The 16465-nt window shown below is 45.0% G+C and overlaps 1 protein-coding gene across 3 annotated transcripts in view; it reads left to right on the top strand.

Annotated features, from left to right (window-relative positions):
• Window positions 1-16465, top strand: part of XIAP (X-linked inhibitor of apoptosis) — a 541325-nt gene that overhangs the window by 276291 nt on the left and 248569 nt on the right. The window lies entirely within an intron of this gene.

The following is a 16465-nucleotide window of genomic DNA, read 5'->3' on the forward strand; positions in this document are numbered from 1 at the left end:
CATTATATTTTATTATATTTAATACATTATGATTATTTTATTGGTAGTTTGATTTCTTATGATTTATCTTTTTTTGTTTTATAAGTTTTAAAACGTTTTGTTTTCTACCGTATTATTTTCATTGCTATTATCTTAGTAATAACCTTTTTAGTTGCCTTTAGTTTTTATTTTGCAAACATTATTTAAAATTATCTGTTTAAAAAAAATCTAATTTGTTGTTGAGTTTGTGTAACAATTGTACACAGAAGTGTCCCAAAGTTTAGAAATTTGATAGGATCTCAAACCTTGTATTGCCTAAGAAGAAATAATCCCATGCATTCACCCTAAACAGCACATAGTCTGTTGGATTGTGAAAAAATTGCCTATATCTAGCCACAATGTCACACGTTTTAGAAATGCTTGGGTCGCCATTCCAAGTATTTAGTTTAAGAAATATGGATGTGCAAGTCCTAATGACTTTTTTTTATATAACGGATTTCAAATCAAAACCCATTTAATGTTGTATATTTATTTATAAAAGCAGCTGGCCCGGACGGCCTCCCAGGAGACATTCTCCGAGCCTACTCAGAAGAATGGGGGGCATTGATCTCGGCCCTTCTTAATGCAATCATCAAGGGAGGTCCTGTCCCAGATTCCTGGAAAGGGGCCGTGGTAGTGCCTATTTTTAAAAAGGGTTGCAGGGACCTACCCGGGAACTATAGGCCCATAAGCCTAATAGACTCGAGTCAGAAACTGGCGGGGAAAGCTATTCTGGGGAGGATCTTACAATGGGTGGACGACAACCACATTCTGTCTGACATGCAAGCCGGGTTTCGCTCAGGAACCGGAACAAGTGTTCAGGCTCATGGTATTGTACTGGAAGGTGGTGGAACTAGGCAAAGGCAGTCTTTACCAGGCCTTTATAGATCTAAAGACTGCCTTTGACCTGGTTCCGAGGGAGGAACTCTGGAGGGTGTTGCACGGCCTAGGGATGCCCCCGTACATTCTAAACCTGCTTATAAAATTGCATAATGCCACCTATGCCCAGGTTAGATGGGGCCTAAATGGGGAAAAGACCGAAAAGATCAGGGTCGAGAGGGGAGTGCGGCAGGGCTGTGTTTTGGCTCCCACCCTATTTTCCCTCTACATCAATGGGGTGGTAGAGCACCTGCTCGGCGAACCAGCAGACGCCCCCACCTTGGGAGGCGTAAAAATTCCAACATTGCTGTTCGCCGATGACACCCTCCTCATTTCAAAAACCCCCCAAGGTCTCCAGAAACTCCTGAATCGCTTCCAGCACTTTTGCACTATCAGAGGACTCGTCATTAATGTGGACAAGACCAAGTATTTAGTCATGCACCCTCCTCGCAAGCTTGGCCGTCCCCCTGCTCTGAATTCAACCCCCCTTGAAAGAGTGGCAGAATTTGACTACCTGGGAATCCGTTTAAGTGATTCACTGAACTGGTCCGCCCACATCAATAAAATATTAATCAGCCATAAAAGGGTGGGGGGGGGGCCCTTCTCAAGGAGTATAGCAACTCAACCAAACATTGTGTTGCTCCATTAATCGACATCTATAAAGCCCGAGCTGTTTCCGCGTCACTTTATGGAGCTGAACTGTGGGGCCAAGGCAAATTGGACTCTCTGAGCAAGGCCGAGAACAAATTTATTAAAGATCTCCTTGCTATCCCGATGAGCACCCCGACAGTCCCGGTGCTAATGGATGCAGGCTGCAAAGCAATTGGGGATCAGGCACGCCTTTGCCCTCTCTTGCTTTGGGCTCGCCTGTGGAGGGTTCCGGAGTTAAAACCCTATGCTGACGGTTTAGCAGAGGTGATGTGCTCTGTTGGTTGGCGGAAGATCAAATGGCTCAGGGACATTAATCAACTTCTAGGGGATCTAGGCTTGGAATCCTGTTGGCTTAGCCACTCCGCCCCCCTAAAGGATTCTTTAAAAAAACTATATTGGGAATGGGTCTCCACGAAGCGCACCAGCAACCAACAGCACTGCAATGCCACCGCAGCTTTTTTGCTAATAAAAGATGTTGTTGCCTTTGAGCCCTACATGGACTTAATCACCATCGCCATGGACCGGTCTTTGTACATTAAATTCCGATTAGGAACTCTACCCCTTGCTGACCTTTGCTCCAGGTGGAATAAGTCCCAGTCAGCATCACGTTATTGTGCCTTATGCTCCGATAAACCAGAGACTGTGCCACATCTTCTATTCGAATGTCCGGACTATGTGCGCCCCAGATCTCGATGGCTCAAACCAATTTGCAGAGAACTGGGCACCCGCCAGCATACGGTCGCCCTCCGGATTTTATTAACCAATACAGCCCCCACTATTGTTTGTGCTGTTTCCAAGTTTTTAAATGGGCTTGGTTGATTCGACTAAAAAGACTGTCCGTATCAATTTAATTTTGTCTTAGATAATTTATTCTAATCAATTGTGTTTTTATTCCTTTTACTCTTAATGTACAGTCACATTTTCGATATGCTGTTTTACTTTTCTATTTTTTTTTTAATGCTTTTATGATACATGCATATCGAAATAAAGCAATCAACCATTTATATTTATTTATTGACGGTATGTTTGAGACCGAGTGTGACTTAGTGCTACAAGGCATCATCACAAACCTAGTCTGTGAGCACCCACGGACACCCTGAAGAGATCTCAAAGACTGAGTGCCTAGGTATTGATTTAAGGGAATTGTGAATGTCTAACGGCGTAGGCTTTGTGTGTTGAGCAGTTTTCCCTTTATTGTAAAAGTCCTTATAAAGGGCAAAACCCCAAACTTCATCACGAGATCTTAAATTGATCAATACTGAATCTCTCCTACCTTGCGCAAGATTCCCTTAACACTTAAATGAAACAAAAATGTCTTCACATTTTTCTGATTATTTTTCTGATTACTGAGGTAATTGCATACTAATTTGTCATTACGTTTTTCTTCCATATACATCAATTAAATAAAAAAAAAAATGGGGGCAATTTTATATAGTTAGAGTGCTTCACATGAGCACTAGTTGCGTTACAGACGGACACATTCATTTTTTCTTGGGCATTGGGAGATTAAGTGATTTGCCCAGAATCACAAGATGTTGAGCATCCCTGGCTAGACTCGAACCCAGTTCCTCTGCTTCGAGGTCGACTACCCTAGCCATTAGGCCATATCCTCTTGTTAGGCCACTTGACTCCTGTGCACAAGAATCCTTAATCCTATTGTGCTTCAGTCATCACCATGATTAATTGGACTGAGCACAGTTGCTCATTCTATAATTTGAAGTCACTGATCCACAGCATTTCTAATTTTAAGCAACCTTTGTGACCACAGGATAGTCATTCATATCTCATCCATTCTGCGAAATATTCAGTTAACCAGTTCCTTCAATTTCTCCACATTGAAATGTGCATTTGCACATTTGACTACTACAAGGCTCCTCCGACTTGGAGGAAGGCTCCCCGGTGCACAGCGCTCAAGTGACTAAACAGTCTTAATGTGTATGCACAGTTCATCATGAAATGAAATCCGCATGGTTGAGAAATTCCACGTTTTTAATCAAAACTCATTGGTTTCATGAGTACTTCATGGACGTTTGAAATATAGTTTCACAAACAAGTTCCAACATGTATCATCCAAAATTAACGATCCCAATGCATTTCGGGCTGATAAGTAGCCCTTCCTCAGGGGAATGCTGTGGATGATCACATCAGAGTAAAAACCAGGTCACAAGAACGGTTAGCCAACTACACGGAATCCCTCATTCAGTAACCGGCTCGAAGAGAATAGCACCGGGGAGACTTCCTCCAAGTCGGGGGAGCCTTGTAGTAGTCTTCTGTTATTTACGCTGGTTGGCACAGACAGCGTTCATCTCTGGGAGCACGCCACAGACCATAAAAATAGGTTACATTTGGATTCACAAAGCTGTGCAAGTCCTTCCCAAAACTTTTGTCATTTGCACATTTGTTCATTTTTTTTTCTTGAAAGGGAAATTAGTAATTGGCTTTTCCTATACATAAAAATGTCGTTATATAGGGCACTTTTCCAAACATACTGCAAAATATAATTATGGGCATTTGCCACATTGGACTTGCCACTTCCCATTTCACTCTTTCTTAAACACTGTCTTTTGCATTCCTTTACATGTACTTCTAGCTGGCAAATCAATCCAGCTGGTAGATTTTCATCAGTGGTGTAGTGAAGTTCTGAAAATGCCCTTTATTCTGATCTGTCATTTTAAAGAACAAATGTAATGGAACTTTGCTAATTGAAGTATCAACTCAAGCACTCAAAGAATTAGCCTTGTAGTTACATTGTTGAACTCTCCTGGCTACCGCTGAACCCAAGTGGTCTGGTGTACTTTTTAGGGTTCTCCTGTCGGGCAAGACAAGCTGTCTGGGTGCGAAAGACCTACTGCGAACTTAGGTTGTGCTCAAAATTTACCCATTGTGTACTATTGGTTAGCTTTATTGTCACCTTCATTAGATATCTTTTATTTTATGGCCTTGTGAGTCTGCCTTCCTCTTCTGTGTTTCTGTTTGTCCCTCCCTTGGAGCTTGTTCCACTGCTTACTCTTTGGGAACTACATGTTCGAGGCATGTGAGCTGTAGATCACATGCTTTGCGTACTCCTGCCATCTAGTGTTGGGTCCGGATGTTTGCAAGTTGTTTTTCTTCGAAGAAATTTTTCCAGTCACGAGGTAGGTGACGCCTCCTTTCGGTGATAGTGCGCATGGGCATCAACTCAATAGTTGTTTTTCCGCCATCTGGTTCAGACGTGTATTGCTGCGCTCCGCTTCAAAACAGTTTCTTAGGGTTCCCCTCGGTGTGCAATCCACTCTACCCACGTCTGTATCGTTTTGAGCTCGTGTCCCACTCCTCCGGTTATTGTCTGTCGTGGAAAACTCTATTTTGATCGAAAATCTTCTGGAAGGCCGAGAAGATGTTTCTGATGCTTTCCCCCAGTTTGGCACCGAAACACGTCACTAAGCCTTCTGGCTCGGGAAAGTCTGGCTCCGAGCCGAAACCTTCAGGCTCAAAACCGAAAACAACTTAAGAGCCAAAATGATTGACTCCAAAGGCGAAGCCTCCTTCGGCACTTAAACATTCTGTGCCGAAAAGTAATTCTACCCGGCACCGAAATCCTTGGCGACATAACCTAAAACTGTTCCTCCAAGGCAGCAGGATCCAATTTTCAACGTCCCAACACACAAATCGGACCCAAAACAAAAGGAACTTTATATAAAGCCAGATACAGGACGTGTTCTTACTAAATCATCTCAGAAACACAAACCTCATTCAAGCGACACCCTTTACTATATGCTTTGAAGAGGAAGAATGTAGGGACTAACCCCTTCCCTCTTCAACCACATTCACCTACACCAACTTCTCCACCTTTACAGCATTTACTGATTACACAAACTAACTCTCCACCACCACCACCTGATGATGATGATGATGATGATGTAGATGTGGGGTACTATATTTTACCAATGGACCCAGGAAGGATTATAACACGGATTCACCTACAGATAACGACCCAGATCTTTACCTTGCAAAACCCTCTCCTCCTGACGACAATGTAAGATATCTAGAATTACTTGCTAGAGCTGCAGAATATCATGGGGTACAATTAAATAAGGAATCTCTAGAGGAAGATTTCCTATTTGAAACGCTCAGCACACAAAGGGTAGCTACACTTTACCTATGCTTAAAGGTATGATGAGACATGCAGATGATATCTTTAAGGATCCAGTGCGTGCTCGCATTCTTACCCCCAGAATTGATAAGAAATATAAGCCTGCTCCAGTCTTCATTAAAGGACAGTTGCCACTAGACTCCTTATTGGTCGTTAATGCCCTTAAACGGGCCAATTCACAGACTGCAGTGGATGCTCCCACTCCTGACAAAGAGTCAAAACTATTGGACGCCTCCGGAAAACGAGTAGCTGCCTAAGCAGCACAACACTGGCGCATTGCTAACACCCAGGTTGGACAGAAAGATGAGGCAATACAAATTATACGGTGATATGTCTGTGTTCAATGATAGTTCTTTCACAGGTTTTATTTGTTGTGCGTTGAAGATTATTTATTTCTGCCAACACCTAGACCCTGCTAGTCAGTAATGGTAGAGCACACTGGGACGAAATGGAGCAATTGCTACAACACCTCCCAGCTGAGCACAAGGCAAAAGCCCTGGATTTAGTCCAATTCCTCAATTAGATGCGCTTTAGATGCTGCAGACACAACAGCTAGAGAAATCAACACTAGTGTGTTATTAAGGAGACATGCATGGCTGAGGATTTTATGGCTTCAAACCCGAAGTACAACAGTCTATTTTAAATACTCATTTTGACAAGGAACATCTCTTCGGGCCCAAAGTAGATAAGTTATTAGAAAAATGAAAAAAGACACAGAAATAGCCAAGTCTATGGGAACTCTGCAGTCTCCCTCTAATCGGTGCTCCTTTTGTCGCTCCTTCTATCGTGGAGGATCGAAAGCCATGTCCTTGGACAATACTGCAAAACCAAAGGGGATGATAGATGGAGTGTTGAACATTGCAAGCACTCACCCCCAGTCAACTGATCTGGGTTTAATCCACCATCATTCTTTAGCTCACTCCGCCACCCCAGTTCAGACATGGCCATATGCAAATCAGTCTGACCCTGTGCCTCATGGGAACAGTCCAGCCCGAACTGCCAAGCCATGTCTTCCTTGGACCGTAAACAAGCATCCTGGGACCGATTTCTGGCTAATCAGCCGTCATCAGCCAGGCTAGCTTGAATCCAGTGGCAAAGTGAGCAAGGGACCCACGTCTGGGCATACCCTGCCAACTTAGCGCGAACAAAGCAAAACCAAAGGGGATGATGGACGGAGTGTTGAACATTGCAGGCACTCCCCCCAGTCAACTGATCTGGGTTTAATCCATCATCATTCTTTAGCTCACTCTGCCACCCAAGTTCAGACAATACTGCCGCCTCCTACAGAGGCAACAATCAATCTTCCTCTACAAGGGGCTACTTTAGAGGAGGTTACAGAGGCAACAACAACAAAGGTTAAGGTAGGGGTTCCACACCACGTAATTTCCCCTCCCCAACAAGCAGTGACTTGCCTACACTTCACCCGATCATTTAACACGTGTCGGGGGACGTCTTCTACAATACCGCCCCATTTTGTAATATATCACCACAGACAAGTGGGAATTGTCCAACTTGGTTATTGCCTGGAGCTTATCAATGATCCTCCAAACATTCCACCACGTTCTCACAAAATGTCACCAGAACGTTTACATCTACTTCAGCAAGAGGTCCAGTCTCTCCTGTCCAAAGGAGCCATAGAACCTGTGCTGTTACAACATCAAGGGACAAGCGTGTACTCCCTGTACTTTCTCACCCCCAAAAAGGATGGCTCCTTGAGACCTATTATAGACCTTGAAGAACTAAACCTCTAAATACTTTCAGAGCATTTCCACATGGTGACACTTCAACAAGTGCTCCCACTTCTACAGCAGGGCGATTTTATGTCTACTCTAGACTTGAAAGACACATATTTCCACATTCCAATCTATCCCGCTCATCGCAACTACCTCAGATTCATAATAACGGGTCATCATTACGAATTCAAAATACAACCATTTGGAGTCACCACTGCTCCCAGGATAGTTACCAAATGTCTGGCAGTAGTCGCAGAACATCTGAGAAGACAACACATCCATGTCTTCCCATACCTGGACGGTTGGCTTGTCAAAGCCAGCACTTACCAAATGTGTCTTCAACACACTCCAACCACTATTCACTTACTTCACCAACTAGGATTTACAGTAAATATGTTGAATTCTCATCTACAGCCTTCAAACACACAAACTTATCTGGGAGCCACAATAGACGCTCAGAAAGCTCTAGCCTCTCACAATACAGCCAGGACTCACAGTTTTCAGTCCCTTCTCACTCAATTTCAACCCACCCACTCATTTCCAGCAAAAGTATTCATGCAACTGCTAGGGATAATGGCGTCTTGCATTATAATTGTTCCCCACGCAAGACTTTACATGCATCTCCTTCAAGAATGCTTAGCAAGTCAGTGGAACCAGTTGCAGTGTCAGTTGACCGATCTAGTGTTGGTAGATGGCCTCATTCATCGCTCTCTGCAGTGGTGGAATCTACAAAATCTATCCAAAGGGTGGCCCTTTCTTGGCCTTGTTCCACAGACTGTGCTATCAGCAGATTCATCGCTCCCTGGTTGGGGCGCTCACCTACAAAGTTACACAATCCAAGGGTTATGGAGTTTAAAGTACAAGAACCTCCATATAAGTCACCTAGAGCTACTAGCAGTTTTTCTAGCGCTCAAAGCCTTTCAAACTCACTTAATAGGTAAAACTGTCCTAGTCCGCACGGACAACATGACAGCTAGGTACTATATACAAAAACAAGGGGAACACAAGCTGTCTCCAACTATCACGCCTAGCACAAGCCATTTGGAAATGGGCCATACATTACAACATTTATCTCCTAGCAGAACATCTTCCAGGAGTAAATCAAATGGCAAACCTTCTCAGCAGACAGAGACCGCAAATCCACAATTGGGAACTTCATCCCCAGATTCTTATTCCCTACTTTCAGAAATGGGGATTTCCTCACAAAGACCTGTTCGCCACACTCTAAACGCAAAATGCCCAAGCTTCACCTCCAGGTTCCCAAACCCGCTCTCCAAAGGCAATGCCCTATGAATCAACTGGTCAGGGATATTTGCCTACGCTTTTCCGCCTCTCCCACTCATTCCGGTGGTAGTTTGGAAGTTCAGACAATCATCCCTAAAATTCAATCTCATAGCTCCCACATGGGCACATCAACCTTGGTTCACCACCCTTCTAGAGCTCTCAGTAGTTCCACACCAAAAGCTGCATCTCAACTCCAGTCTCCTCACTCAGAGCCATGGAGAAATCGGGCATCCAAATCCCAAGGAACTCAACCTAGCGATTTATCTCCTGAAGTCATTGAGTTTGGTATTTACAATTACCACCAGACTGTATGAATATCCTAAAGGAGGTTAGGAAACCTACTACTCGGGCATGTTATGCAGCAAAGTGGAAGTGATTTGTTATATACTGTAACAATAACAATTTTAGTCCCCTTGATGCTTCAGTAATCTCTCGTTGAGCCAAGGAGTGGTTCCGCAGGCCTGGAAGCAGGCAATGGTTATCCCTCTGCTTAAGAAGCCTGGTCTGGATCCGAAGGCCCCAGTCAACTATAGGCCTATCTCTCTGTTGCCGGCGCTCTCGAAAATTGTGGAAAAGCACGTTCAGACGGTGCTCTCCAATTTTCTAGAGACAAATGAGATTCTGCATGCCACCCAGTCGGGCTTTCGTCCAAATCTCAGCACAGAGACTGCGCTCCTTGAGGTGTCAGAGACCATTAAAGGGGTTCTGGACACGGGGGGCAAAGCCATGCTGGTGATGCTGGATTTGTCGGCGGCTTTTGACACCGTCCCCCATGATGCCCTTCTCGTAAGACTCTTTGAGATAGGACTGCGGGGGACGGTGCTCAGCTGGTTTTCCTCCTTTCTAGCTGGCCGCCGGCAAACGGTCTGGGCCTCGCCAGATTCCGCCGTGATGCCGCCTCTGGGAGTCGTGGTCCCTCAGGGCTCTATTCTGAGCCCGACCCTTTTTAACATCTTTATGACCCCTTTGGCGGCGCTGGCGGAGTCGTATGGGGCCCATATCGTATCCTATGCAGACGACACCCAGCTCCTCTTCTCGTGTAAGAGAGGTGGGGACTTTGAAGGGGAGAGTATCCGGGATTGCCTTGGGGCTGTTTTTCAATGGTTCCAACTGAACAGCCTCAAGTGCAATTCCGATAAGTCCGAGGTACTCTTCTTTGGGTGCGATTCGGAGCCAGACTGGCAGGCTTGGTGGCCCATCAATATGTTCCCTCCGTCTTGTTCATCCCAAATTGCTAAGAACTTGGGGGTCAAGATGGACAAGGGGCTAACGCTGAAATCCCAGATCCTTGGTGTGTCGGGCACCTGCTTCGGCCTCCTTAGGATGCTGCGGAGGTTTCTCCCCCTTTTGTCTGAGGAGCACAGGAAGTTGACTGTGCAGGCCCTGATCGGCTCTAGGTTAGATTACTCGAACGTTCTTTACCTGGGCCTGCCAGAGTATCTGCTACAGAGGCTTCAAGTTGTGCAGAACGCGGCCGCGAGGGCCATTTTTGGTTTGAACAGACGTGCCAGTGCAGCGGGCTTGTTGCAGACGCTGCATTGGCTTCCAATCCGCAAACGGATTGCCTTTAAGGCTTTGACTTTGGCCTATAAGGCTCTCCATGCGATGGGAGCAAAGTACCTCCCAAAGAGACTTGCCTTTTACCATCCGGCTCGTTCTCTGAGGTCAGAATCCCTGTTTCTGGCGGTTGTCCCACGTGTGAAGAGAGCTCGCCTGGGAGGTCGCTCTTTTGGACTATTGGCGCCACAGTTGTGGAACTCTCTGCCGCTCACACTTCGGGGAGCCACTAGCTTACTTGCTTTTAGAAAAGGTCTCAAAACCTGGTTGTTTATTCAGTAGGCCGCTTTGTTGTTCTGCCCCTTCTGCTTTTTTGTTTTTTTTAACTGTGTTATGTTAATGTGTTGTAGCCCTCCTTACTCAAAGCGCCGGGACACTCTTTTTGAGTAGCCGTGCGCTATACAAAAGTAAATATAACATAACATAACATAACAGTACAAAACATCATCTGTTATCTCTTACACTTACTGCAATCTAGATTAGCCTACACATCCATTCAATTGCATTTAGCAGCAGTAGCTGCATACTTACAAAACAGACAACACTTCTCTCTATTCAGAGTACCAGTGATTAAAGCCTTTATGGAAGGACTAAAAAGAGTAATACCACCAAGAGCTCCACCTGCACCAGTATGGAACTTGAACATAGTCCTTTCAAGGCTAATGGGTCCACCTTTTGAAACAGTGCACAAGTGTCAACTACAATTTCTCTCATAAAAGGTTGCTTTTCTTATTGCAATCACTTCCTTAAGGAGCTGCTGAACTCCAGGCACTAACTATACAAGAGTCTTTCTTCCAAATTTCTTCCTAAAGTGGTTTCTGCTTTTCACATCAATCAATCAGTTGAGTTTCCAGTGTTCTTTCGTCATCCTGATTCTGTAGCAGAACGATCTCTACACACACTAGATATTAGAAGAGCTCTATATATTATGTGGAAAGAACAAAAGGTTTTCATAAGACAAAGCAGCTTTGTTAATTTTTCGCCACCACACAAAGGCAATCCCATATCGAAATCACGCATTGCAAGATGGTTCGTGAAATGTATCCAAACATGTTGTGTGATAGCGAAAAAAACCTTGACAATACCCCCTAGAGCGCATTCCACCTGCAAAATAGGGGCCTTCTTTAGGAATATTCCCCTAGCTGACATCTGTAAGGCAGCAACATGGTCTACACCGCACACATTCACCAAACACTATTGTGTAGATGTGTTAGCGAGGCAATAAGCTATAGTAGGCCAGGCAGTACTTAAAACACTTTTTCAAACAACTGCAACAGGTACAGGTTAGCCACCGCTTTGGGAGTTTACTGCTGTGTAGTCTATGCAAACCATGTGATCTACAGCTCACATGCCTCGAATGGATAATGTTACTTACCCAGTAAGCATCTGTTCTTGGCATGTAGAGCTGGAGATTCACATACGCCCCCCGCCTCCTCGGGTACCTATATCTGTTGCATTTTTTGTACTTTACATACATACACATAGACATCTCTATTCTCCCTCTCCTCTGCACGAAAACAATGTAACAATGGAGCCAATGCCCATGCGCACTATCACCGAAAGGAGGAGTCCTCTACCTTGTGACTGGTAAGACTTCTTCGAAGAAAAACAACTTGCAAACAGCCAGTCCCAACACTAGATGGCAGGAGTATGCAAAGCATGTGAATCTACAGCTCTACATGCCAATAACAGATGCTTACTGGGTAAGTAACATTATCCTTTTCTGTGTGGTTAAGCATTCTGAGAGTGCATGTATTTTCCAGCTGTCTCTCTTGTGTTTTCCTCCTTCCCCCCAACCTGCTACAGACAATGCTGCTCTCTCTCTCTTGCCCTTGTTCTGCTTCCCTGCCCCTTCTGGTTTTGCTTGCTCTCCATGTGCTTTTCCTTGGCTCTCTGTGTTGCTTCCATACTTATGTGCTCCTTCATGGAGTCCTGCTTCCCCTTCCCACACGCCTGCTTCCCATTGGCTACCCTGTTCCAAGTTTGCTGCCCTCTCCTGTTTTCTCCCTGTTTGCTTCCCCCTTCCCGTTTTCTCCCTGTTTGCTTCCCCCTTCCCATCCAACCGCTCAGTTTGCTTTCACTTCCAGTGTGCTTCCCTCTCACACTTGCCCGTTCTTAATTGCTGCCTCTTGCCACCCGCTTGCTGCCCACTCAGTCTGCTTCGCAGTGCTGCCCCCTCTTCCCCAACCACGATCTTTTTAAAATTATTTATTTTTTGCGGAGAATCAGGAAATACATTTCAGTTGGCCCTTCTGCCCTAAAAGTGCTTTTGTGCTAATGTTATCTCCCTTATTATTTACCAAACCATATAGGTTTGATTAAATTAAAAACAAAATATGAAACAAATGTCATTTTGTAGGCACATGTGCAATAGAGCATGCATGCCTACAAAAGGACATGTCTGGGTCATCCGGCTTTTATTTATTTCTTCAAGCTTCTCACCATTTGTTACAAATATGATGAATCCTTGTAGGTTATAGATGTAGGTTTATTTGATTAAGTTACAGGAACGCCCCAGCAGGAGCAGCATCCTTGCCTTCACACACTGGCTAGCAGCAGGGAAGAGAACATCAATGAACATCTATGGTGAGGATACATTATACTAAACAGTAGATTAAAACACATCTCCTCCCTTATAGAGAAAATAGAAGATAAAATGGAAAGTAAGATGGTAAAATCCACAGGCAATACATCCCACCATGCTGCACAGTAACTTGAATATGCTGTACAGCATGGCAAAAAGGCATTGGAAAAGCCAGTTGGTTCAAAAGATGAAACCTATTAGCTCAACCAATGCTTATTAAATATACAATGCAGCCTTGAAGGCATGTTTTTCCAGGTTTACTAATTTCATTGTCCTCCCTAAGACTCAGGAGAGCAATTGCAATTCTGCGGGTGCCTGTATGCATGCACAAAATACACTTCTAGTAAATTTCCTAGTAACAGTAATTCGGTTTCGATTTATAAATGTGTGCAAATGAATTTTTAGGTGTGGATTTTACAAGCATAGCGGTCTGACATACATGTTTGCTAACAATATAGAGTGGCCTATTTTTTTCCTTTACTTTATTGAATTTCATTAAAGATAAAAAAAATACATTATCAACAACAGTCATTGAAGGTACAGTGTCATCATCCATCCCAACCCTCCTCCACCCGCATAAATCAGAAGAAAAGCCTCCCTCCCCACCAATTTATACCAGAGTAATAACTTTAATTGCAAGTTGAAGTGGTGAGCATCAAATAATAAGCCAGATTCTTTCAGGGGGTGAGGGGACACGCATTAGACTAGTAGAATTATGAGGCGATATCCAAACAGGGTTCCCAGTCCATTCAGGGGTGTCGGTCCGCAAAGCATTATCAGATCCATCCACAGAGTTTGTCGGTGGAGTATGTAAGAGAACGGATAGGTGCACAGTGGATCCCAAATGTCTTGAGGTCTAGGCATAGAGGCAGCATATAAGGACAGTTGTTCATTACAATAAATATGGTCCGTTATCCAGTCCTTGAATATTTGCGCCCTCTCACACTGCCAGCGACAGGCAACCCTTTGTTTGGCCAATAGAAGAGTCAGCACTGCATATTTCCTATTACCAGCATCGAGCTCACCTGTGTATCTCAACAGTGCCTGAAGTGGGGTCTGTGTTAAAGTCTGTCCAACCATGGCAATAAGCGCAGCATTCACCTCCCCCCAGAAGGCCTGTATCGGCCCACGGAGAAACGCCAGATGGAGGAAGTCTGCCCCAGCTGTCCCGCATCTGGCACACACATCGTCCAATCGGAGCGTATAATGAGATAGTTGGGCAGGAGTACAGTATATCCTGTGGAGGAATTTATAATAGATGCTGCAGACCCTGCTGCTGGGTGCTATCCACCCTGTTTGTACACAACAATATTTCCTCTACTCATTCGTGAAGGTAACCCCTGGATGGGTTACCCATTGCAAGCGCCCCTGAATACTAGGATATTCAGCTTGCGCAATGCAATATAATTGGTAGAGTGGGTGTCGTGGAGTATGTTATTGAGTGTATTCAAGGTGGGGAATTCAGCTGGGAAATCGGGTGTCGCCGCCTTGACATAATGACGCAAGCAAATGTACCTGAAAATGTCTAGTGGGGATGCTGGTTCATCGCTCAAGAAGTCTGGCGGGGAGAGAAAGGTGCCTCTAAAGTGAAGACTTGTGATTGACTGGCAGCAATGGGTGATAGGCGAGTGGAAACATTGGGGAATATAGGAGTGTCTTTTCTCATTTTGCGACCCAACCAATGCCTAGCTTACAAGGTACAAGCTACCTCAAGGAGGAGGAGGGATTGGGACCATGTAACTCCATTCCACTGCCAGGAGAGGGTGAAATGGAGTTGGTTTATACCAGTGAATTGCAAGATGAACCTGAGTACATAAATAGTACAACTCCATGTCTGGGCTTCGAATCCCTCCTTTGAAAAAGGCACGGTCAGAATGTGCTTGCCTGCCCATGCCAGCCGTATCATCTGTGTTTTTAGCGTTTGAAAGAAAGATCGGGTCAGTGGGAGAGGTATGCTTAAAAAAAGTTATACGAATTTGGGCACCATTTCCGTTAAAGTGACACAGCCCGACTCCGACAAAGGAAAAGAAATCCAACGAGAAATACGTTCAGTGATGGCGGATAGCTCCGTGACATAGTTAAATCGTATCACTTCTTCCTGATCGCAAGATATCACAGTCCCCAAATATTTGAGGTCTGACTGACACCGCTGTAGGGGGAATTCTAGGATGAAGGGCTTGGTGGCCGGTGTAAGTAGAAAGATTCGTGATTCCTCCCAGTTTATATGTATATCTGACAACCCACCAACTGGATGAGCTCTTGGAGGACAGCATTTAGACTAATATTAGGGTTGAGCAAGAAGAGGGTGATATCGTCTACATGTAGAGATATCAGGAGATGCCTGGTACGGTAACAAAGTGTGTACTCAGTGTTGTTGTCACAGCTTGGCAGCGAGTGGCTCTACCGCAAGGGCAATAGTGAACAGCCCTGGTGAAGGGGTCTTTTAATGCCAAAGGGAGAGGAGACTGATCCCTTGATGCAAACTTTAATGATCGGGTTTGAGTAAAGGAGCACAATCCAGGCCAGGAAAGGACGAGGGAGTCCCATCCGACTTAGCACTGCAATTAAGAAGTCCTACTCAATGGAGTCAAAGGCCTTGGTGGCATCTAAAGACTGCCACTGAAGCCAAGTCGGGGTCTATGTTCTGCAGTTCACTGAACAGGGTCCGCAGATTGTAGGAGGCGGATGAACCAGGGATATAGCTTGATTGGTTTGGGCGAACCAAGAAAGTCATAAGGAAGGATAAGCGAGTAGCAAGCTCTTTGGCTAATATCTTATCATCACAATTAATGAGAGAGAGAGGCCTTTAGGCCAATCGTGGGTTTGCCTGGTTTGAGCAGGGTGATGGTCAGGGCTTTGCACATAGAAAGGGGAAATTGACCTTCCTTTTTCGCCTCCTGAAAGACTTAAGCCAGCATGGGCACCAAGATGTCCACATAAGCCTTCTAAAAGTTAGCTTGAAGCCCATCAGGCACCGGGGACTTACCAGCCTGCAATTGCTGTATCGCGTCTATCTCATCAACAGTCAAATCCGTTGCCAGGAAAGTCCTCTGGGTATCTCTCAGCCAGCCCAAGAACACGTCCTCCAGATATGAGCCAGCATCAATGGACTCTTCCCTTTTGGAAGTATAAAGGGAGCTATAGAGGGAGGAAAATGTTTAGAGAATGCCCAGAGTATCCATAAGCAGCTGCCGTAGTTCGTCTCGAACTCCCAGAATATCATTAGCGGCCAATTGTCACCCGGTCATAGTGACCAGAGTATGTCCCGGGTGCTCACCTTCCCCATATGCCCTGACTGTTGCATACGTGCCATGAAAGAGGCATTCTCTATCGGCAATTTCATGAAATTCAGACAATACTGTCGTGATCTGCTGACTTAATCTGGGATTGTCCAATGCCACCCAGTTAGGTTTTTCCACCGTCCAGGCAGGCTAGATGATTGTGCAGGCAACACAGTACTCCTCCCCCCTTTTTTGCAAGGCACAGCCCCCAAACACAGGCCTTGAATGCCTCCAAGATTAAACCAATCAGTGGCACCAAGGTTCGCGTTTCTGGAAACAAAATCAAAGTTCTTTCCCGAAATTGATGACACAGAACCAAGCGAGGGGCAATCGCCAGCTCGCACCA

Source organism: Lissotriton helveticus, chromosome 4_1, assembly GCF_964261635.1.
Source record: "Lissotriton helveticus chromosome 4_1, aLisHel1.1, whole genome shotgun sequence".
NCBI lineage: Eukaryota > Metazoa > Chordata > Amphibia > Caudata > Salamandridae > Lissotriton > Lissotriton helveticus.